Source organism: Miscanthus floridulus, chromosome 6, assembly GCF_019320115.1.
Source record: "Miscanthus floridulus cultivar M001 chromosome 6, ASM1932011v1, whole genome shotgun sequence".
NCBI classification, from domain to species: domain Eukaryota; kingdom Viridiplantae; phylum Streptophyta; class Magnoliopsida; order Poales; family Poaceae; genus Miscanthus; species Miscanthus floridulus.
The window spans coordinates 2,410,040-2,433,263 of record NC_089585.1 but is presented as its reverse complement, the minus strand read 5'-3'; the positions used below and the strand labels follow the sequence as shown (position 1 = coordinate 2,433,263).

At 45.4% G+C, this 23,224-nt stretch overlaps 1 pseudogene; it reads right to left on the bottom strand.

Moving 5' to 3' along the window:
• Positions 1-785: 785 nt before the first annotated feature.
• LOC136457354 (transcriptional corepressor LEUNIG-like) lies at positions 786-12,464 on the bottom strand (annotated as a pseudogene).
• Between the last annotated feature and the right edge of the window lie 10,760 nt (positions 12,465-23,224).

Sequence of the window (23,224 nt, the reverse complement as noted above, 5' to 3'; positions counted from 1 at the left end):
CCGTCGCTATAGGCGTTGAGGAATCGGAACTGCAGCTCATGGCGTTGAGGAATCGGAACTGCAGCTCTACATTTTCTAAGTACGTGCGAATTAGAATTAGAATTGAACTAGGAGAATCTCGTTCCACTAGGCATGACGGGCAAGGATTCCTTTCTTGTAAGTTGGGACTACCACTCTGCATCTTTCTGCCTTGATTACAGGAGCTTCTAGAATTTGTGTCACATTGAGGCCCCGTTTGGCAGGGCTCCGGCTCCCGCACTTGTCGGCCGCTCAGGGGCCGATAGGTGCCAGAAGAGCTAGAGCCGCGGAGCCCGAAAAACGAGCTTCTCCGGCTCCGACGGTGTTTGTGAGAGAGGAAAGGAGGAGAGAGAAAAACGGCTTCGGTGAACAGTACCAGGTGTCGGCCGCTCAGGGGCTGACAGGCCAGAGCCGGAGCCTGGCCAATTGGGGCCTAAATATTTGAATATATGCATGGAGTATTAAATATAGACTAATTACGAAACTAATTGCACAACTTACGACTAATTTACGAGACGGACCTTTTAAACCTAATTAGTCCATGATTTGACAACATAGTGCTACAGTAAACATATATTAATGACGGATTAATTAGGCTTAAAAAATTCGTCTCGTAAATTAGTCTCCATCTATGTAATTGGTTTTATAATTAATCTATATTTAATACTTCTTATTAGTATCTAAACATTTGATGTGACATAAATTCTAGAAGCGACTAAATAACCAAACACCCCTGCATCACACACGTCACAAGCACAGATGATCCCTTCCCGAAGCCTGAGTTGCAGCAGCGAAAGCTTTCAAGCCACGTCCATTTCAGATGTCCAGGTAGTGACAGACATTCGATACTTAATATAACCCGTGTTCTAATTTCCTATACAACAGCTAGTGCTAAACCACTGCTTCAGGGTTTACTACACGCTACTTCCCCGGCCCACATGTTCACTTAGGCAGTTTGGGTACCATCCTGAGTGCTACTGCAACACACCAGCAGCACAGCTGAGCAGCAGGGCAGCTAATGGTGCCAAAAGGGCTGGGCGTCCAACCGTAGTTAACGCCAGTGGGCGCCAGAGACTGAACTACTCAAGGCAAGCTCATCTCTACAGCTTGACATACTTGTCATGGCTTGTGGAAGCAACCAGGCCAGAGCTTGACGAATGACGAGGCCAAGGCTGAGACGAGGCTGTCGTGTGCTGCAATGGTCATGCTCCGGTTCTCAGACATGTCCCACAGCTCCAGAGACTGCATTCAGCACAGGACCACGAGTAAGATACCTCAGAGATTATTAGACGGTGTAGAAAAAATAGCAGTTGCAGTCGTCATGGAATTGTGCTAAACTATTAACTCGTATGTACGTATGTACCACTTCATGTCCTACAACAGCTGCAACATGTTGATATTTGTGACACTTCGTACGTAGCAATTCTGTTAGAAGATGGGCATTTTTCTATAATTCTATCCTCTACTAAAAGTAGAACTAGCGCTTGTACATAAACATCCCTTCATCCCTATCTTAATTGAAAGGCAGAGCTCCTGTCAAAGCTTTCAAAAAAAAAGGGGGGAACTAGCAGCAGCTGAAATCTACATATTGAATAGTTCAAATTCAGTGTATGAAGTTGAAAACCACCATTTGACGACAGGCACCCTAGGTCCATGCAATCTAGTTTTGGAATGAACTGTGAGTAAAGACATGCAAGGGAAAGTAACCTGCCTGGTAACAGCCAATGATAAGCAAGGATGGATATATAGGATGGAAAGTACATGAAGTGAACTTTCTCCCGCTGCAGTTAAGCTCATTCACAAAGCTCTCATCATTCAAAGACCACACCTTCACTGTGTTTTCACTGACAGACACCACATATTCGCCATTGGGATCCCAGCACACGGAATCAACATCCTTAGTGCGGCTCTGCAATTTCCAAGAAATCAGACTATCAGGGCTGCTTTTAAGTGATCTCTTCTCAATAACAGGGAAACTATAGTGATTAATATAGAAATGAATGCTGACAACAGTTAGCAAGATTCTTTTGAGATAAAGGATTTATTCCAATAAGGTTCCAGCCTCTGCATTAAGTAGGGACGAACAGCTAGCAAGGTGTGACTTGCAAACATATTCAAGTTAGCAAACTGTACTAGAGTGCACCTCAATCACTTACGAACCTCAAATCTCCTCACGCAAGTTTGTGTCTCCACATCCAGGATAGAGACTACATTATCTGAAGCTGTTGCAAGATATCCTCCATAACATGGTTGGAATCTCAGACGGGTCGAACTTCCCTACAAAAGGTATGGCATACATAAAAATCATCTTACTACAATTGCTGTACAGCTCTCTACATGTTCAAGAAAAAAAATAGAAAAGCACAGGAGATAGTATTGTCGCATTTGAGACAAGTTGCTGATTGTGCCTGGTGATAACTTACTCTTTTTTTACAGCATGCTATTCACTACGGCATACACCATATATTATCAATGCTTGCTACCATCATACAAGTCGATGTGATACTAAATGGCTACTGTATTTAACAGGTTGGTACTCAGGTGGACAACTCTTTTTTGTGTTCGCAACAAGAAGAAAATTACATGTCTGACAAAAAACTAAGTCAAGCTGAGAAACCTTGAAATATCCTACAACATTTCCATGCTTGATGCTCCAGAATCGCATCTCATTGTCCCCATCACAAGAACAAATGAAGTCATCCTTGTTTGGGTGGAAATCAAGTGACCTAACAGATGCTGAGTGCCCCGTGAATGTACGAATTGAATAACCATGCTGCAGAAATCAATTCCACGAAATTAACTATGAGATATAGAAAACTGAAAAGCAGTAAAATGCAAACATTCTTTGCTGCAATTACAGCTTTGAAGAAAATAAGGGCAGGCATCTCTCATGTAGCCAAATGTTTAGAATTATCATGCATGATGCACATCACCTATTGACTACATTTCATATTAAGGAACGTAACGGATGCTATGGGCCTTCACAGAATACAATCATGAACAGGGGTTGCTAACTGCTTTCTTTGAGGCTTCACACCATAATCAAATACACATATTTTCAGTGGCAAAGGGCAATGTAAGGCCTCCCTGGATTTCAAAATAAAAATGAGCAATGCAAAATATCATTGAATGTTACTGGCAGAGGTATTAATATACCATAACTGCATATTACATGACAGAGAATGTGATCATCAAGAGAAAATCATCAGATATGTGAAGCATGAACTGCAGAGGAAAGAACCTAGAGCTAGAAAGAAAATAAATGCAATGACAAGTATTAGTAAGTGTTAATTGACAGTTGTGCAATGCAGCATGGTGAAACACACGTCACCTGACATAAGGACATGATCATGTGGGAAAAAAGGGCAGGAAAACTTGGATTGATAATAACACTTACGTTATCGGCATCCCAAACCCTCACAGTTTTGTCAAATGAAGAGGTGGCAAGGCGTGGAGTGCTTGGGCTGAAGCGCACATCAATTATCAACAGAGAATGCTCTTCTAGTATTGATTTTTGTTTCAGAGTGTCAGCATTCCACAGGAAAACCTGCATTGCGAGATACAAAAGGTAATTAGCAATTACATATTACTACAGCACTAATGGTGATTTTGAACAAGTTACATGGCTATCAAGTCCACTAAATAGCTTAGCAAGCACAACAACACATCTTTTTACCTTCTTATCATGACCTCCAGTAGCAATTAATTTTCCATCTGATGAGGAATGACAACACAGAACACTGCTTGTGCTTGCTTGGGCTGAAGAGACCTCTCTATGGATATATCCTGAACACAACATGTAAGAGAAAACAAAAGCATATACTACTAGCCATTTGTGACAGAAAAAAACACCAAAATCCCCAAAATGTCCTCAAAGGACATGCATCAATTAATAAGAATGGGGTCTTTCGGTGCAGGTCAGTGCCAACAGTTTTTGTTACAAAAACTTGCACAACTTAACGTTAGGTTGATGTATAACTAACCAGATAGTCAGATAGGATAGGCCACAAACCTTTTCCAGAACTGATACAATGGCTCCCAGCAGCTCTTGGATTTGTGCCATTATGTGACAAGAATGGTTCTAATTTATCTTCCATGGAGTCATCCTCCGCATAGCGATCCGTATCAACCTAGAGTTAAGAAATATCACAAATAAACAAATAAAATAAAATTCAACGTAACAACAGACTTCCCAGGCTTCCACATAAATGTATGTGCAGCCACCTCACCAAAGAGTGTACTAGCATAGAGCAACTTACAAGTTGGATCGGCGATCCTATTGGTACCGGGCTCTCAGAACTGTAAACTAAAGCCGTACATGAGCTGGCATTTTGGTGCTGCGGTGGCGTTGATATGGTCTCTCCTGGAGAATGTGCAGGAGTTGATGGTGTTGAACTGGGCCAGCCGAGGAGATAGGATGTTTACGCTTTCGCCCATTTTGATTCTTAGAAACCTGTGAGACAAACCATAGGAAAGTGTGAATTATACGGTTTGACAGAAACTACAAAATCAAGAAAAGAACAGATGAATAAGATTATGATTGGAGGGAGGGAGGGAGAGGGAGAGGGGGGGGGGGGGGGGTGACCTGTTCATTTCCAGCAAAAGCCACCGTTACAATTCCAGCACCCATTTTTTCCTGCTTGCCTACAAGATGATTTGAGCTTTGTTGTTGCTGACTGCAGGACTGCAGGCAGAGCCACAGAGGCCCACGGCAGGGGAGAGGCGGGTGGAGCTTGAGGGGTCCAGGAGCAGGGGAGCTGCGGGCAGAGCAGAGGCAGGAGTCATGGATGCTGGTGAGGGAGAGGTAGCTGGCCAGGCACGGGCTTAGGTGGTGCCGCGGACAGAGGCAGCACAATCAGAGTTGCAGGTGCTGGTGAGGAAGAGGCGGAGCAGTAATGGATGTTGGAGGAACTGCTGCAGATTGTTACTCGGTTGTTGTTGCTGCAGAGCTGCTACCTTCTATACAAGACAGAAGATGTGGTAAGGCTTAACTGAAAATATGAAGGATTTAGTTCCCCAATGGTGGCTTTGGGATACATCTGTAAACATGTACACTAGTAGCCAGATCACCAAGTGATCATAACAATACCAGTACATCTCATTTCGACACTGCATGTACAATTAGTTAATAAAAATGATCAATAACCCGCTATTTTTCATGATTTAACATATAATTCGCAACAAGAAATTGGATAGTGCAGGAAGCTCTCAAATGGGAATGACCAGCATTGTCTTTTCATTCAACACTTTGGTTGACAGCCAATGCAATGCATTATATAACTGTTAGGAAAAGATGAGAAATTTGGTTATGTTCTTGGGAATGGGATATTAGTTTGCATTCATGTTAGTCCATGACAATTGACAATGTCACGATCAAGAAAAGTTCATTGGAACTCGATTACTGTTCAGTAATGCTCACCCATTTAGATTCCGGTATTATGCTATCTGGACATCGATATACATAGAAAAGGAGTCATCAGGTGAAACATGCATTTTTTGGGGGGACTTGAAAATCTTAATAGTTTGGGAACCGAATCAACATAAAAAAATAAAACATTTAATAATGTAAGCCTTAACTTGAGATCCATATTTTCAATGCTTAGATTTGATTTGTGCCATAGCATATGATAAAGAAAAATCGTTGGCATTCATAGGTGTTACTCCCCCCGTTTCAAATTGTAAGACGTTTTGGCTTTTCTGGATTAGAAAAAACAAAACATCTTACAATTTGGAGTGGAGGGAATAACAAGGAAAGGTCCCAAGTTACCACCATCTTAAGGAAATGTCAAAAGTTATCAAAGTTTATTTCTTTTTGTTCTCCTAGCCGATATTGAACTTATCCTTGATAATTTTAGGGCTGGTGCAATGTGTTCTAGAGACCTAGACTACTGACTCAATTCTTTTCAAGAAACTTAATGTTGATTCAATGATCCAGTGATCAATTTTTTTAAAAAAATCTTGTTCCAAAAGATGTTAATAAATGCAACATACTAACACATGATGCATCCACACAAATACGAGCGACTATGCATACATAGTTACGTACAACTAAGAGAAACCTACCTTCATCAGCATATCTGTCTCAGTGCGCTGCATAGGTAAGCACATGTTTTGCAATGACTGACCAACACTGGGAACAATTTCCGTGAATGCATTTGATTGACCATCTCTCCCAGGAACCAAATTTCGGCTGCTAAAAAGCATCCGAAGTGGTCTGTTATCCATGTCTCCAGGTGAAGTGATATTTTGTTGTGCTTGAACTTGAAGCAGAGCATGCTGCTGCAGAGGAGTGAGAAACTGGAGCTGGTGTTGTAATGGTTGGGCCGGGTGCATATAAGATTTGTGCTGGAGAAACCCAGATCGAAGTTGTTCTAAACCCTGAATAGTTATTTATGATTAAAAGGACACATATCATAAGAACACAAGAATGTGTAACAGGCAAACTTGCTTCCAATTATAACTTAGAATGCTAGTGAATGGAAGCCTAGAAAAGGTGAAGAACTAACTTGAGAGGCCACCCTTTCAAGGTCAAATTGTTCCCCACCTGATTAGAGCCTGCCAAGCATGAAAACGAAGATGGAAAAGTATGTTACAAACATAACAATGCAGCCCTTAAAATCTTGATTAGATATGCAGACTGAAGAATATCCCACAGTTATATTTTTATTTTGAATTCTACATTTAGAAGGACTTTAGTCGTGAAAAAACAAGTGAATGTACAAAAAGAAGCATCAAATAACAAGAGAGTTCGATGTCAAACACCTGGTACTCCAAATAGCGACCCATCTACACCTGCAGCTCTCAGGTTCAAAGCTACATTTGTTTCTGCCTTCATATCCTGATACAAACTTCCCCCATCAATTACAGATACTAACAATAGAAGGATATAATATCTGAATATAAACTATCAACCTGTGTTGATCCCAGAAGTGGCTGGCTCCTCACCTGAGCTTGCTGTAATGAACCGGACACACCACCAGCCGATCTATGGAAGATTTGCCTAATAACAGTTGGAAGAAAGTCAAATCAACTTTGAGAAAGGTTTGCACTAGATATGTCCTCACATGTAAATGTGTGAACACAAGGTTGATATGTGTTCGGTCCTTCAAAATGCTACAGAATAAAATTGAGTAGACGGTACCCTGAAGCTAGAGATGATCTTGCAAGTGACTTTAGCATTGAACTTGGGGTTGATTCCAGTAATGGGCCAATGCTTTCAGTGAGCCTTTGCTTCATTATAAATAAAACACACCATCAGTGTACAAATTAGCAAATATTGAAGCAGTAGTGGGTAATACAATTGAGAACATTACCTTCATCGAAGCCTCTTCTGAAACATCCCTCTGAACAGTAATTTTCATCCTATCCTCATATATCTTTGCAGATAAAGCACTTGCAGCTATATCATTTTGTCACACTGGTGGATCAGCAGCAACAGTACCATTCTGGGCACTAGTTGTAGAATCAGTGTTTTCGCTGCGCTGCTGTTGCTTCTGCTGCCGCTGTTTCTGCTGCAGGTGCTGCTGCCGTTCTTGCGGATGCTGTTGCGCATGCCTCTGTAGCAAGAGTTGCTGCTGGATCTGGTGGTGCGATTGTTGCTGCTGCTCCCATGCTTTAATCGACTGTGTGGGCATAAATTTATATGCCATCATATAAAGGAGCACAAGAGTACAAGACAATGCAACCGGCAAAAAAAGTCGTAGTTACTTCCTCCGATCACAGATATCTATAACTTTGACCTAAGTCATAAATGCACCCGACTTGAGTGGCCAGCCGTGGAGAGCATCGCCGGCGCGACGGGTGCGGACTGACGAGGCTGCACAGCGAAGGTGCTCGATGAATTGCGCGTGCGACATGCGCAGGGCGGGTGGTGCCGCACCAGCCATGGCATGAGTTGGTCTGCAATGGGTTGGGGTCGATTTGGGACGGGTGGGCAATCGGTTTAAACCGACATTTCGGTTCGATTTGTCAAAACTTCAGTTTTCTAGAATCCCAAACTGATCGGTTATCTTCAGAATGAGAAACCGACGAATTCGATGTCGGTTTCCCACATGGTTTTTCGTTTTAAACCGTACTAACTGAACACCTCGCTGGCCGCTCGTGCAATGTAAATATGCTACTTCATCTACATTACAAGAATACAATCAAAAAATTAGAAAAATAAATCTTCAATAGTTCAAATTCGTACACTGAAGAATCGATCTGGGGTGTTCTGTTCACCTTGCTTCAAGCTGCCGAGGGAGAGGGCGGAGGGCCGGACACGGACGCCGAAGGGGCGCCGCCGCCTGGTCGCCGGTGGACGGCTCCTTCGCGCTAGGAGAAGGCAGCAGAGAAAGGGGCGGCCGGAGTGGGGGAGGAGCTGGCTGCGGGCTGCCGGCCTGCCGTGGTGGTGGCTGGCGCCTGGCGGGTGGAAGCTGAACGCCGGCCGGCCTGGCTGCGGGCGGCGGCACGCCGCGAGGCGAGAGCGAAGGATCGACGGACGAGAGCCGGGGAGGGAGAGCGAGACAGGCAGACAACGAGTCGATGGGTTTCAGCATTTTTGGGCTTGGTTTCTTCGTGGGCTGCCAGAACTTGGGTGCCGTTTTGACATTGGGATTGGTGGGACTGAGAAAGAGAAATGAACGAATGGTTAGAATTAAATGAGGTGTAAAAAACAAATGCCTAGGATACAATATCTCTTTATCTCTACTCTAGTCTCCATCCAGAAGTGGTATTGGTGTACTGCGCTTATGGGCAATATTTGCAACATATAACGTGATATATCAATATCTATTTATCTATCTATATTATAAAAGAGCGAAGGAATGAAATGTAAATAGCATGCTACCCTGATGTTTCTTACCCATGTAAACTCTTGTCCCTTAAATATGCTTTAAAAATCAGATCAAATACACCTAAATCTCTCATCCTAAACTGACAAATGGGCCTAGCCGAAAAACTTATAAACGTTTACGCGTGTTTCTCTCTTGTGCATCCTTGGCGCGCTGTTTTCCTTTTTTGGCACGAAAAATCTTACCCCACCCGCCTATACCCATGGACCCCGTCTTCACTCGTGCACAAAATAAATCTGCCCGTCCATGCGTACCCACCAGGTAGGTAAATCTTCGTCTCGAACAGATAAAAAAAATTCGTCTCCAAGGTATACGCGAGTGTATCTGTGTGATGATCGCTCGATGGCCTAGGGAGACGAAGGCTCTGTTCAGCAAAATTTATTGCTGCTGCGGCTGATTTGTAGAGTTGATTTGTTGTGAGAGAAAAATACTCTTCCATAGCTGAAAAAATAAAGCTAATTCTGGCTTATAAACTCAAGTGAACGGAGCCGACGAGTCGGCGGCCATGGCGGCGGCAGGCTTGAGCTCCCGGATCTCATCCTGTCATCCATGCACGCGATGATCGTCTCAAGTTCCCATCTCCGGTCGACGTCGGTCCGACCTGGAGCAGCTTCTGCCCCCGTGACCAAGGACTTCGTGCGTCCCGCACCGCGATCGCATGCGTGGCGCTCTAGAAGCAAGCACCACCGTATACCCTCATATGCGGCCTGGATTTCCGTAGCCTCCACTGCATCCACATCAACGAGTTCCACAGCATCCACGTCATCGCCGGCGCTAGGATCAGCAACAACGCTCCCAAGTCAACCTGGGCGTTCGGTTTTAACCGACGGTTCGGTTCGGTTTTTCGGTTTTCCAAAATTTCGGTTTTCAGAAAATGACCCCCGATCGGTTTGCTAAAATTCCAAAAACCAACCAATTTCGGTTTTTCGGTTAAAACCGAATAACCGATGCAAAAAAACAACAGACAAGATTTAGAACTGACAGCACAACACAATATATTATTTGAAGACTCAAGACTGTTATAAACTTAACAATTCAATGCTCAAATCAAATATTACAAATTTGCAGTTCATTCTTGATAATAAACCACAGTACTCCATCAGTTTTGATAAACAACAGGAAAAAAACAGGTTCCAGACTTCCAGCCGGCACTTCCATGTTGGTGAGGAAAAAAAAACAAGTCCAAGCCTTACAGGCTCCATGTTGGTGAGGAAAAAAAAATAGGTTCCAGGTTCCAGACTTCCAGCCCAGCAGGCATCAACAACAGCAAGAGAACAATGCTCCGTGGCGCCACCAGGATGTGTCCAGGCGTCCAGCACTCCAGCTAACCAACTTACCATTATCAAGATGCAGTAGCAGTAGTGCTATCCTTAGAAATGGCCTAGGCACCAATTTCTACAATAAGTGATCATGTTACTGCAATAAACTATCAAGATAAACAATAGAAATGATAACAACTTAGACTTAGCATTAAAAATTACCTTCCTCAAGCTTGACCAATGCTTCTCTGTCCTCTTCAACACTGATGTAGTTGTTTTCACGAAGCCAATCATTTGTACAAATGAGCCGCTCAACCATTGTTGGTGTGAGTGATGTCCTAAAATCATCAAGTGTTCTTCCACCTGAACTGAAGGCTGACTTAGAGGCTACTGTTGAGATAGGAATTGCTAGAAGATCACGGGCCATACGAGACATTATGGGAAATCTAGTAGTATTGTTTTTCCACCATTTCATAATGTCAAAACTTTTACTAAGCTCCTCATTATCTTCTAAAAGGTACTTGTCTAGTTCAGACTTCACAGTGGTATTGGCACTCCCCTTATTGCTCATCTATTGTGTAATTATGGAGCTCATCAATCCAGAACAAAATTATGGTGTTTCTTGAGTTTCAGCAGGCACCTTGTCACTTAGAGATGGAGCATATAGTTCTCTGTACTCCTCAAATAAAGCACGAAAATAAGTGTTGACTGTTGCCCACAATTTCTGACCTATTTCATCACCAAACATTACCATAGTTGCCATCTTGACATAGTTAGAAAGTTTGAACCGAGGATCAATACCAACACAGAAAAAATAACAATGTTAAGCAATTGATCTCCCTTGTCTTTCTCTCCTCTCTTCCCTCTATCCCCTAGCCTTTCTCCATACTTTTCTCCCCAATATTTGTAATACTTCACTAACATTTTCTGACCCTTTTCCTTAAATAATGTATCTTCACTGTGACACCATTGTCTCAGCAGAACCAAAACATCAGCAATCTCATGAAAGTATGTGTGAGATATTGGGCGACTTGTGGCAGAGACACGGAGGGTCAACTCAAGAAGTATTTAAGAAATTGAGCCATTTTCCTTGCCTTTTCCCAATCTGATTTGATTGGAACTCCTAGTGCTTTCTCACTCTCTAACTCTAGACTATAGTATGGGTCTTCATCACTATACCTTTCAAAGGCCTTTTCATACTCTTGTGCAGTTTGTAGCATCAGGTAAGTTGAGTTCCACCTAGTGCAGACGTCTAAGTTGAAAAATGCTTTGGTCTGAACCTTTGCTAACTCGGCACATTTCTTGAACTTTACCAACCTAGATGGTCCACTCCTAACATACTTAACAACAGCCCGAACACGAGCGATTGATCTATCAAATTCTTTCAGCCCATCACCTACTATCAGGTTGATAATATGTGCAAAACACCTCATATGAAGGTACTCTCCTTCAGCAACGCAGCCTTTTGATTCATTCAGGACCCTCTGCATGTACTTAATTGCAGTGTTGTTTGCACTAGCATTGTCTACTGCTATTGTAAAAACATTCTCAATTCCCCAGTCAGCCAAGCAATTCTCTAAAGATTTTTCAATGTCCTCCCCCCTATGGCCCTTAACCAAGAAAAAAACCAATAAATTTTTGTGTGCAAATTCCACTCATTGTCAATAAAATGTGATGTAACACACATGTAATTATGACTGTTCTTAGCCGTCCATGTGTTTGTTGTCAGGCTAACTCTTTCACAGTTGTTTTTCAAAAATTTCCTAAGTTTTTCTCTCTCATCATCAAACACTTTCACATAGGCTCTAGTGATTGTTCTTCTAGATGGCAAAACAAAACGTGGGCATGCTTTTGACATAAATTTTCTAAGGCCACAACGTTCAGATAACACAAAAGGTTGCTCATCTTCTATTATCATCTCAGCAAAACTCTTCCTTAACTCCTCAGGATCAAATTTCCAAGTAGATAGAGTACCAACACTACTATTGCTAGGGCTAGGTTGTAGTTGTAAAGTACCTTGATTATCTACTACAGGTTTGTGAGGATTCTTCTTGCAGATTTTCAAATGAGCCTTCATGGAGGACGTACCATTTAACTTTGTGTCACAGCGGAGTCGCTTGCCGTAGTACTTGCACTTGGCTCTCTCCTCCCCATTATCAAGTTTGATCTTGCTGAAGTGTTCCCAAACATCTGATCTTGGAACCATGGGCTTCCTTTTCTTGCTTTCCTCATCTCCCACTTCCTCTCCATCCTTGGACTGCTGCTGCTCATCCTGCTTGTCATTCTCCCCATTTACAACTTCATTCTCATTCACTTGAACATTCAGATGCGCCACTGTTTCTTCAGTGTCCCCCATCTACAAGACATCAAAACAAAAACCAGCCATCTAGGTACTTAGTCAGGGTACAAACTAACTAACTAATCAACTCGCATTGTCACAAAGCAACCAACAGGCATCTTGATCTATTAGGACTTACATTGGAGGACTGCTCTGTTCTTGTGGTCGTGGTTGAGGAGCTTGACGACGGTCGACGGTGGAGCCGCCGCTGCTGGCCGCCTAGCGCCCTAGCCTGCTGGGTGCGCCGCCAGCCGCCTGCCGCGCCTCCGAAGGGTTAGGGTTAGGAGCGAGAGTGCGAGGCTGGAGGCTCTGCGTGCGGAATGCGGTGCGACTCGATTCGATGCGGGGAACTGGGGAAGTGAAGTGGTGCCGTGGTGCGGGTGCAGCCGTGGGTGGTGGGCCGGTGCCTGGTGGGCTGGCGGCTGGCGCTCAGCGCTCAGCGGCTCAGCGCTCAGCGGCGAGCAGCTCAGCGGTTTCTCGGTACTTCGGTTCGGTATGGCATAGAAACTGAAGCCGAAGCCGAACACCGACCTTCACAGCAACTGGAAACCGAAATGGAACCGAAAAACCGAACTACCGACTTTTCGGTTCAGTTTCGGTTCGGTTTCGGTTCGGTTCGGTGTTCAGTTTTCGGTGAAAAAGCACCCGGGGTGACTCCCAATCACGTGCTCTTCGGAGGTAGCTACTTCGGCTACAGGTACGTCAAGTACTACCAACGAGTCTGTGCGTGCCCTGATGTTGGCATCGTCTCGTGTCGGAGTTGTTTTCACATAAGATTGCGTGCATGATTACCTATTCTTTAATTAATTCAATCTTAAATCAGTGGTAGACTTTTATAGTATAGATTTGATGTATATATTATATATTGAAGCTAGAATGCTAGATCGAAAGCTTGCGGAGGGGCTCACGTATAGCTTTTTTTTTCTTTTTTTTTCCCAGTATACACTACATCTAATCTTCAAAGTAATCTTCATTATTTTTCTCATTTTAGATAAAAAGCTTGTGAAGGTACACATATAGATATTTTTGTTCTTTTTCCTTGCGGCTTACAATAATGGTCTAATATTCAAAGTCTTCTTTATTATTTTTCTTAGATGGAAAGCTTGCGAAGGGACGTTTATAAACATTTTTGTCCTAATTTTTTTGTGGCATACAATAACATAATATTCAAAGACTACTTTATTATTTTTCTTGGTGTGCTAGATACGTAGCGCCACAACGAAGGTGATCCCAGACAGCTATAGAATTCGCGAAGGCAGAGGACGGCTAGAGCGGCAATACGGTTGCACTGTTGCATGTCTGGCAAAAAAGCTGATGTAGGTATTTCTTAATTCCTTGTGCAGGTATGCAGCTAACCCTGTGCTTCTTACTGTAGAATAGAATGGAGAGCCAACAACATGTATTGATCTCTGTTGAATGTTTATATATAGTACAACAACGGGAGTCGCTATCTTCAGCAACTGACCCAACTCAGTGCACGCTGTGTGCGTGTGGTGACCGCGCTCTGTGTGTGTCAGTTACAAGTCAACACAGTGCATGTATCCTCAACACCCCCCGCAGTCTGAAGTGTGGTAGGTACTACACAAAGATTGGATTGAAAAGTTTCGAAGGTAGCTGTAGGAAGACCCTTTGTCATGACTTCTGCGAACTGTTCTCCGGTTGGAACATGTAGAACGCGCAAGTCGCCGAGCTAGACGCGTTCCCGAACAAAGTGAATGTCAAGCTCTACGTGCTTCGTCCTCTCATGGTGAATGGGATTGGAGGACATGTAGACAGCGGACACATTGTCACAATATGCCACGGTCGCCTTGGAGATGCCGCAATGGAGCTCGTCGAGCAATTGATGGAGCCAGATGCATTCGGCCGCCGCGTTGGCCACGTCGCGGTATTCTGCCTCGGCGCTCGATCGCGACACCGTGGGCTATCGGTTTGACGACCACGACACCAGCAAGTCTCCAAGGAATACACAAAATACGGATGTTGAACGCCGGGTGTCGGGGCAGCCCGTCCAGTCGGTGTCGGAGTATGCGGTGACAGCGAGCTTGGGGGAAGCACGGAGGAGAAGACCATGCGACGATGTCCCGCACACATATCGTAGAATGCGCTTGAGCAACCCCATGTGCGGCGCTCGTGGATCATGCATGTGGAGGCAAAGTTGCTGAACCGCGAACGTCAGATCGGGCCTGGTCACCGTCAGGTACTGTAAGGCCCCGCGCAGGCTTCTGTGGGAGGCAGCGTCATCAATAGCATCGCCGTCGGCGTCGAGCTTGCCTTTTGGAGTCGACTGGTGTGGCGACGGGTTTGCAGGTGGTCATGCCAACGCGCTCGAGAATATCCTCGGTGTAGCGCTCCTACGAGAGGTAGAAGCGGCACTTGATCGCTTGACATCGATGCCAAGGAATAAGCAGAGGTCACCCATGTCTTTGATGGCAAACTCGGCATGAAGGGATGCGACAATGTCTTGTAGCAGGGCTGAGCTTGAGCCCGTGAGAACAATGTCGTCAACATATAAGAGCAAGTAAGCGATGGCGGTGCCACGACGAAGAACGAAGAGAGATGAATCGGAGCTGGTAGTAGTGAACCCGAGACGGGTGACAAACTCGGCAAATCTGGTGAACCATGCACGTGGAGCTTGGCGAAGGCCATAGAGGGACTTGTCCAATAGACAGACGACATTGGGTTGTGCAGGATCAACAAACCCAATGGGTTGCTGACATAGAACATGTTCTTTGAGATGGCCATGAAGAAATGCATTTGAGACATCAAGTTGTTTAGTGGCCCAGCCCCGAGAGCAGCAATAGTGAGCACAGTTCGAATTGTCGCTGGTTTGACGACCGGCGTGAAAGTTTCACCGAAATCAACCCCGCCGCGTTGAGTGAATCCGCGCACGACCCAACGAGCTTTGTAGCATTCCAGCATGCCGTCGGGAATTAGTTTGTGGCGGAACACCCGCTTGCTAGAGACGACATTGGCACCGGATGGTCTATCGACAAGACGGCAAGTACGATTGCGCTGCAGAGCCTCGTACTCGTTGGCCATGGTCTGATGCCAATTAGGATCTTTGAGTGCAGCACGAGTGGAGCTGGACAGTGGTGAAATAGCAGTAGAAGAAGAAGATGGAGCTGGTGTGGTGGTACTGGCGAGAGCATATTTGGTGTTAGGCTTGTAAATGCCTGCTTGGGCTCGAGTCAGCATTGGGTGTTGCGGCGCCGGAGCGGCAGGTGGTGCTGGAGATGGAGAAGTCGATCCGACGTGCGGTGGCGACATGTTGGTGATGGGTGGTGATGATGAGGATGATGATGTCCCGGATGGTGTACTTGTGACTAGGGACAAAGAAGCAGATGCAAGCAAAGGCGATGTTTGCTGAAGAATGACAGTATCTTAGCTGGTCCAACTATTGTCGATGAAGGAGCAAACTAAATCATTCGGAAAGGAAACTGTGATTCGTCAAACACGACATGCCAGAACCTAATGACGCATCAACTTCGAAGATCAAGGCATCGATACCCGTGGAGAACACAGCATAGATGTCTAACGGGCCGACCTGGCCTAGCCCGACATGGGCCCATGCCAAGCACGGCCCAACAGCGGTCGGGCCGACATGACACGACGTGCCTCTCGGCCCATGCCGAGGTGGGCATCATGCCTCACCTACGGCCCAGGCATGGCCTGTCAGGCCGCTTTTCATGTTGGGATATGGCCCGACAAGACAAGAGTACGTCCTACCCACTATGGGATGGGATCCACGACGGAGGCCTTAACTTAGAGGCCATCCAGGCTAGCGGGAACCATGACCCCAATGATAGGGATTGTGGTCCCCTGCTCCTCAAGACAACAAGGCAATCAAGGATCCGGAGACAACCACCAACTCATGTACGTCGCCCTAGGAAACCAGGAGACGATGACGAAGGCCACGGTGGAGACCACATCGCACAGGACGCCTGGCGAACTATCATCGGGCCTACAGTGCTACCACGGCCGGCACAGTAGCACCACGCCATGCCATGCCACGATATGGCCACAAGACCATGATGATAGATATGTCCGAACGAGCTCCACAAGACGGCATAGCTTGCAAGCTAGGTTAGCTAGGCCCTCCCTAGGCTCACGACCCTTTAGTCGAGAGAACCTATTGCATTGTATGCGCCCTGGCCTCGAACTCTATATAAGGGCATCCAGGGCACCCCTCTTGGGGGATCAGATCCATCCTCTACCATTTCATTCATTCTCAATCATAGTAGGGCTCCTAGAGCTTCTCTCCAAGCAGTCCATCACCTAGCTTAGGTTCTTCTACCTATTCTATCATTTTTGCATCCCCCATTGTAAGAACTTTAGAGCATTCAAGTGAGGAGCACATGCTCCATCGTCTCTGAGACTAGACGTAGGGCTCCGGCCTAAACCAGTATAAATTCTCATATCTTTTGGATGCTACCATCATCTTCCTAGAGCAGCACAGCAATCGTATAAATTTACTAGTCTGGTTTACAAAACACCAGCAGCACCACCTAAGGCGACGTGGGAGACAATCCTGAAGAGTGCTCATGGTCAACTCAGGTCAGCATCGAACTCAAAACATTGTTTAAACACTTACCCTTGTTCGCACAGCAAACCTCGGAGACACGGCGACGGACCACCAGCCTCCGGCGCCCTCCCATGGATGCTTATCACGATCCATCAACTCGAAGAGGAAGGGAGGCTGTGAGCACCCGAAAATGAGAAGGAAGAAGCAGCAGGGCAAACACCAGAGAGCAGATGATTCCCTCCGCCGCACCAGTTCTCCTGATTTATAGCCATAGTAACTAGCCACAGTGGATACCTCAAATGCGCGCGTATTCACCTTCATTTACTGACCATCTTAGAAACCATGCAGAGTAGGTGAAGCGATCGGAGAAAGGGCAAAGCGGCGGTTACCCACGCAGTGGTGTAAACCAAGTAAGCTTTGCACATCCCCACTTTTTTTCATATTTGATTTGAGCACCCACGCTTCGCAGCACGTGACTGCTCACGAGTGGGCACCACTATGCCATGATGTGACTAGGGAGGCAAACAACCCCTCAGGATCATGCGTAGAGTGACCCAGCACAACCACGTCCACATGTCATGCTTAGGAAAACTTATCTTGGGCTGGCCCTTAGAAGGGCTCGAGGCCACAAAAGGGATAGGGGCAGGGAGGAGATGTGCCCCCTTGGCTCTAATCAGTGGTGCAGAGCCACATGACCGTCTCTCCCTATGTTCAAGTCATCCGCTTTGAAGTCTCCCTGGTTGACCCCCTTTGGGGAGAGGCATCTTGCCCTCTAGCCGCTGGAGAGGCTATTAGAGACCAACGGGATTGATGGCCAACGATTTATAGGACGTCTCTCGATGAGGCATAGTAAAACTCCATGTTGATTAGGGAGGATATCGGGTCTCGCTCGGATTACCCATCAACCCCGACGAGGTGCATCACTCTGACCGTGTGGTTACGGTGGACATGACTCTTCCCATATGGGGCAAAACAAAAAACCCACCTGTAACAAGGCATCACGACCCCTCGGGTCACAAAGGGCATCAGGGAACAAAAGAGGCAGGTGCCAACGCCCTGAATCCTTGATCCTCGACTGGATAACAACGCATTCCATGAGGGTCATAGCCCTGATGGCATCGGATCGAGGCGACGACCTCTGGTCAAGGAAGACGCCTCTAAAACTTCGGTGTGAAGCCCAATCAAAATTCCACGAGAACAAGAGATAATCCCGGGTCAAAGCCGAGAAATTATAAACTAACCCAGTCGAGCACTGCGACACTTCACAAACAATCCCTTCTCCGATTTCCAACGGAATGGGTGCGGCCAGCGCCACGTGGCTTGGCAACCTTAGGCACGGTAGGAGCAACCCAAGCTCTAGGAGCTATGGCGCTGAATAGAGGCTTGTGGGATGCCCCTCCCCTTTGTTGCCACAAAACGCAATGGAGAGAAGCACCCCGCATAACTCTTCCCAGCACCGTAACTCCTAGAACATAGGACACACGAGGGTAAGAGATGGCTTCGCCATCTCACAGGGACAGGGACGACATGGTAGAATCGCCCACAGTAAGGGCTACCTCGCACACCCAAGCCAGAGCACTCCAAATAATGAGGAGGTTGCAAAGCAGTGGTTCCAATAACCATGTCACCTAGTCCTTCCCAGATCACAAGATCCCTCCTAGCACCGAACAATAGGTAGACAGACGTTGGCACCCGGTCACCATAAGAAAACCTCAACAAAAACTCATGACGTCTCTCCCTCTTTTTCTCCCGCTTTCCTCTTATCTCAAAATCAAGCATCTCAAAAGGAGTAAAAGAGATGGCTCTCAAACACAGCTGCAAGTAGCTCAAATGGAAGGTAGGCCTATATTTATAGGCCCAAAGACAGACCGAATAGCCTGAGACCCCCATGCCGCTTGGCGAACTAAGGGAGGTCATAGCTAATGACAGATGCCCGCGTGGGGTTGAGGAAATCTAGACTCTCTAGAAGGCAGGGCCGATACAGTGTCGATGAGACCACTCGCCCCTCGCCTGGGTCGCGAACCCCGACACGTAGCACACTAACACAGCGAGGCTCAGCGGTCACGTACCACATCATCAAGGCATCCTAACGGGGCAAAACACAGCGACCACCTACCGCATTGAACGCACTTACCAGCAAGGGATCAAGCGACAAAGCTCGAATTAGCCATGACTACGAACCCGCGCACAACGCACACGCATCTCAGCACTTTCACGATCACTTCGTGACCATAAAAACGCTCGGGGGCTACTATCAGGGTTGTAACCCCGGGGTGTCTCAAGGCACCGATTAGTTAACAGGTCGAGCGGCCCGCAACATATCAGCTAGCGAAAGCCCCAACGGCTGAGGCCTAGCTAAGCCAAGAGAACCAGGCCAGACACTAAGGTCGGGGTCAGCCACGACCCCTCCTTCATGCCTTAGCCACATGGAGCTAGAAAGGCGCACAACCTCTCCCCCGTCATGACCCCTAGAAGGAACAGGGAGAGGTCGAGCGTCGGCAAGCATGCCTCATCTGACAAGAACAAGCACGTCGCATTGACCCCATAGGGATCATGGGAACAACAGTCACCTCGATCCAGTTAGATGCCATCCCTGTGCCATGTCGCATAGACAAGTCAATGCCGCCCACCGCGGTGATGACAGGTAATGACCACTGGCCAGATACGACCCAACGAGATAAGAGTACGATTCTGCCCACTACGGGATGGGATCTACGACGAGGGCCTTGACTTAGAGGCCATCCAGGCTAGCGAAAACCATGACCCCAACGATAGGGATCGTGGCCCCCCCCGCTCCTTAAGACAACAAGGCGATCAACGACCCGGGGACGGTCACCAACTCCTGTACGACGCCCCAGGAAACCAGGAGATGATGATGAAGGCCACAACAGAGACTACGTCACACAGGACAGCTAGCGAACTATCATCGTGCCTATAGTGCCTCCACGGCCGGCACAGTAACACCACGCCATGCCATGCCGCGACGTGGCCACAAGACCATGAAGGCAGCCACACCCGGACGAGCTCCACAAGACGGCATAGCTTGCAAGCTAAGTTATCTAGACCCTCCCTCAGGCTCACAACCCTTCAGCCGGGAGAACATATTGCATTGTATGCGCCCTGGCCCCAAACTCTATATAAGGGCAGCCAGGGCACCCCACTTGGGGGATCGTGATCCATCCTCTACAATTTCATTCATTCTCCATCGTAGCAGGACTCTTGGAGCTTCTCTCCAGGCAGTCCATCGCCTAGCTTCGGTTCTTCTACCTCTTCCACCGTTCTTGCATCCCCTATTGTAAGAATTTTAGAGCATTCAAGCGAGGAACACGTACTCGATCTTCTTTAAGAGTGGACATAGGGCTTCGGCCTAAACCAGTATAAATCCTCGTGTCTTTTGGACGCTTCTATCGTCTTCCTAGAGCAGCACAACAATCGTATAAATTCACTAGTCTGGTTTACAAAACATCGACAGGTAATGTGGTTGCCATTAAACTGCATAATACTTGTAGCTTCATCATCGTTAAATTAAAGATTCATCTAACCTAACATTATTAACCACCGGTTAGGAGTAATATGTAAAAATATTACCTTTCCTTTTTAGCAAATATTGGCCCCGTTCGCTGGTCTGAAACTTGGCTGAAACTGACTGAAAAACACTGTTCCGGCTGAATTGTTGTGAGAGAAAAACACTGTTCCGGCTGAAAAAAGAAGCCGAACAAGCCATTTTTAAGACAAGCGAACAGGGCCATTGATTTAGCCTTTTGCTCTAATACCATTAATTTCTTTCAGCATGGATTTAGAATAAATAGGAAAGAAATTAGCAAGGAGAGTAAGAGATTTCAGTAACCAATAATCTCAGGAGGTCTCCATTAATCTACACCTTATCAGGGAGAACTCATGAACACAAGGATTTCAATTCCCCATGTGAGTAAAGCTTAAAATTTTACATTGTTTGTGTAGATAAGTTTTGTATTGATTGAACTTTTTTAGCATTCTAAACCTAGGTATGTTATAACCATTTTTTATATATAATGTTAGAGTGTGATTGCCCAGTAGGTCAAAGTATATCTGTCTTCGTATTTGTTACTACGTGACAGTAAAAAGACAATACAAGATTAGGATATCAATTTGTCTAATCTATGTTTATGTAATATCTAACCTCTATTTACCAAGGAAATTCTATTTGTCTGGACGATCACTCAAAAACGATTGTGAAACCTATCCAGCAAGAATACATGTTTTTGAAGGAGAATAAGTTTGTTACAACTTTTCTTAATATTAGTTTATTTAAATTGCTTTTTTATTAATTATATTATAACTTTCTAAAATAATTAATGATGTCATCTATCAATAATCATAAGCATGTTCGTGCCGCACGTGCCTTTCAACTAGTACATGTAAATCTATATATATATATATATATATATATATATATATATATATAGGAACAGGCAGTGTCCAAACAACACTATGAGGGCCCACCAAATAATAGTCAAACGGGTTTAATCTAGACCTGTTTGGTTCTACCCGAAGACCGAGACAAATTCAGCATGGACGACTTGGACGAGTCGATTATGGAATTTGGGAGTTCATGTATACTCCCTCCATTTTCATGGGTCGTCCTCATTTTTCGAAAAGCCAAACATACTCAATATATATAAGAAAATATTAATACATATAGTACATAATAATGGTATTAGATAGATTGTTAAAACTTTTAATAATAAACTTATTTGGAGATATAAATATTACTAATATTTTCTACAATTCTAGTTAAACTTTAAAAAGTTTAACCTACACGAATACCATAACGACACTTAAAAACGAATAGAAGAAGTACTTATATGAATTCAGATAATTTAAGAACCACATGTGAAACGCACAAATTACGTTCCATCGTTTAAAGGAGGATTCAGATGTATATGTGTCTTGTGTGTATCCCTTATGTACCGTTAGAAAATTAGCGCATCTTGAGTCAGTGATGATTCTACCTTATATAAGAGCAACTTCAAGAGACTCTTTATATTCTTTCTACTTTAAAGGAATAGAGACTTTTGTGAAAAATAGCATCCAGTAGCCTCTTTAATTGGATCTCTAAATATAGACATCCTTTGTTTCGAATTTCTCGCTAATCAAAGATGGAGAACAGAGATGATTCATTAGAGTATGCACAAGATATAGAAAAGTGTTAGAGGATACAAAGATATAGAAAACGAATTTTACTCAAATAAGTCTCTAAGTGATGATTCAGAAAGTAAACCTTAGAAAGACTCATGGAGATTCTCTAATGAAATAAAAAGAAATCGAAGAGCTTTATTTATATCACTTAGTAACAGTACTAGCAGTACAAAATACAAATTATTGAAACAAATTGATTGGGCTTATTACAAATTGTACACAAATAAAGAATTGGACACGAAGAAATGTTATCATGTGATGGCGGCGCCTGGTTACCTAGCTCAAGGCCAGGGGCGGATTTGGGCCTAGGGCAACTAGGGCCATGGCCCCAGGCGTGGCCCAAATTTTCCCTTATAGTATAGGTGTTTTTTTCGGCCAGACTCTAATCGTTGGGCCAAAATCCATCCTACCTCCAGCCCAGAAAAAACAGAGGAGAGGCAGAGTTGGCAACTAGCGAGACTTCGTGCGGCGCCGCGGCGGACTTCCTCTCCACTCGCGACCTAGCGCCGGTTCTCCTCCGACTCGCCGTCGCAGTCTCGCCGAGCAGGGCCGAGGCCCCAGCCCCCAGAGGCCAGGCGCCCAGCGGCGCAGCCCCCAGCCCCAGGCACATCCCCTCCGCCGCCGCTCTCACTCACCAGTCGCCACCGCCTGAGCGCCGAACCACGCGAGCACGGCAGCGCCCGCCCTCCGGCCAGCCTTGGCCTGGCACGGTGGTGCACTGGCCGTGGACGCCGGCCCGCAGCTCACAGCCGCCTGTGCTGTGCTATCTTCTTTCTGACTTCTGAGCTTGGTAATTCCCAATTGTCAAATCAAATTTGCAGTCTAGAAATTCCATGAATGATAATTGATTATCTCAATTTTTGTAGTTTATAGAGTTGCACAATGAAAAGGACCATGACATTAAAATCTTTTTTTTCTCCTGCTCCTATGCCAATTATACAACCAGTGTCACAAACCCACCTTCTGCACAAGCACAATCAGAAGTAGTAGAAGGAACACAGATTTTAGTAGAACCAGCAGCAGTAGAATGATCAATTGTATTTTATGGATTACATTGCTAATTTGTATGTATGTTCAA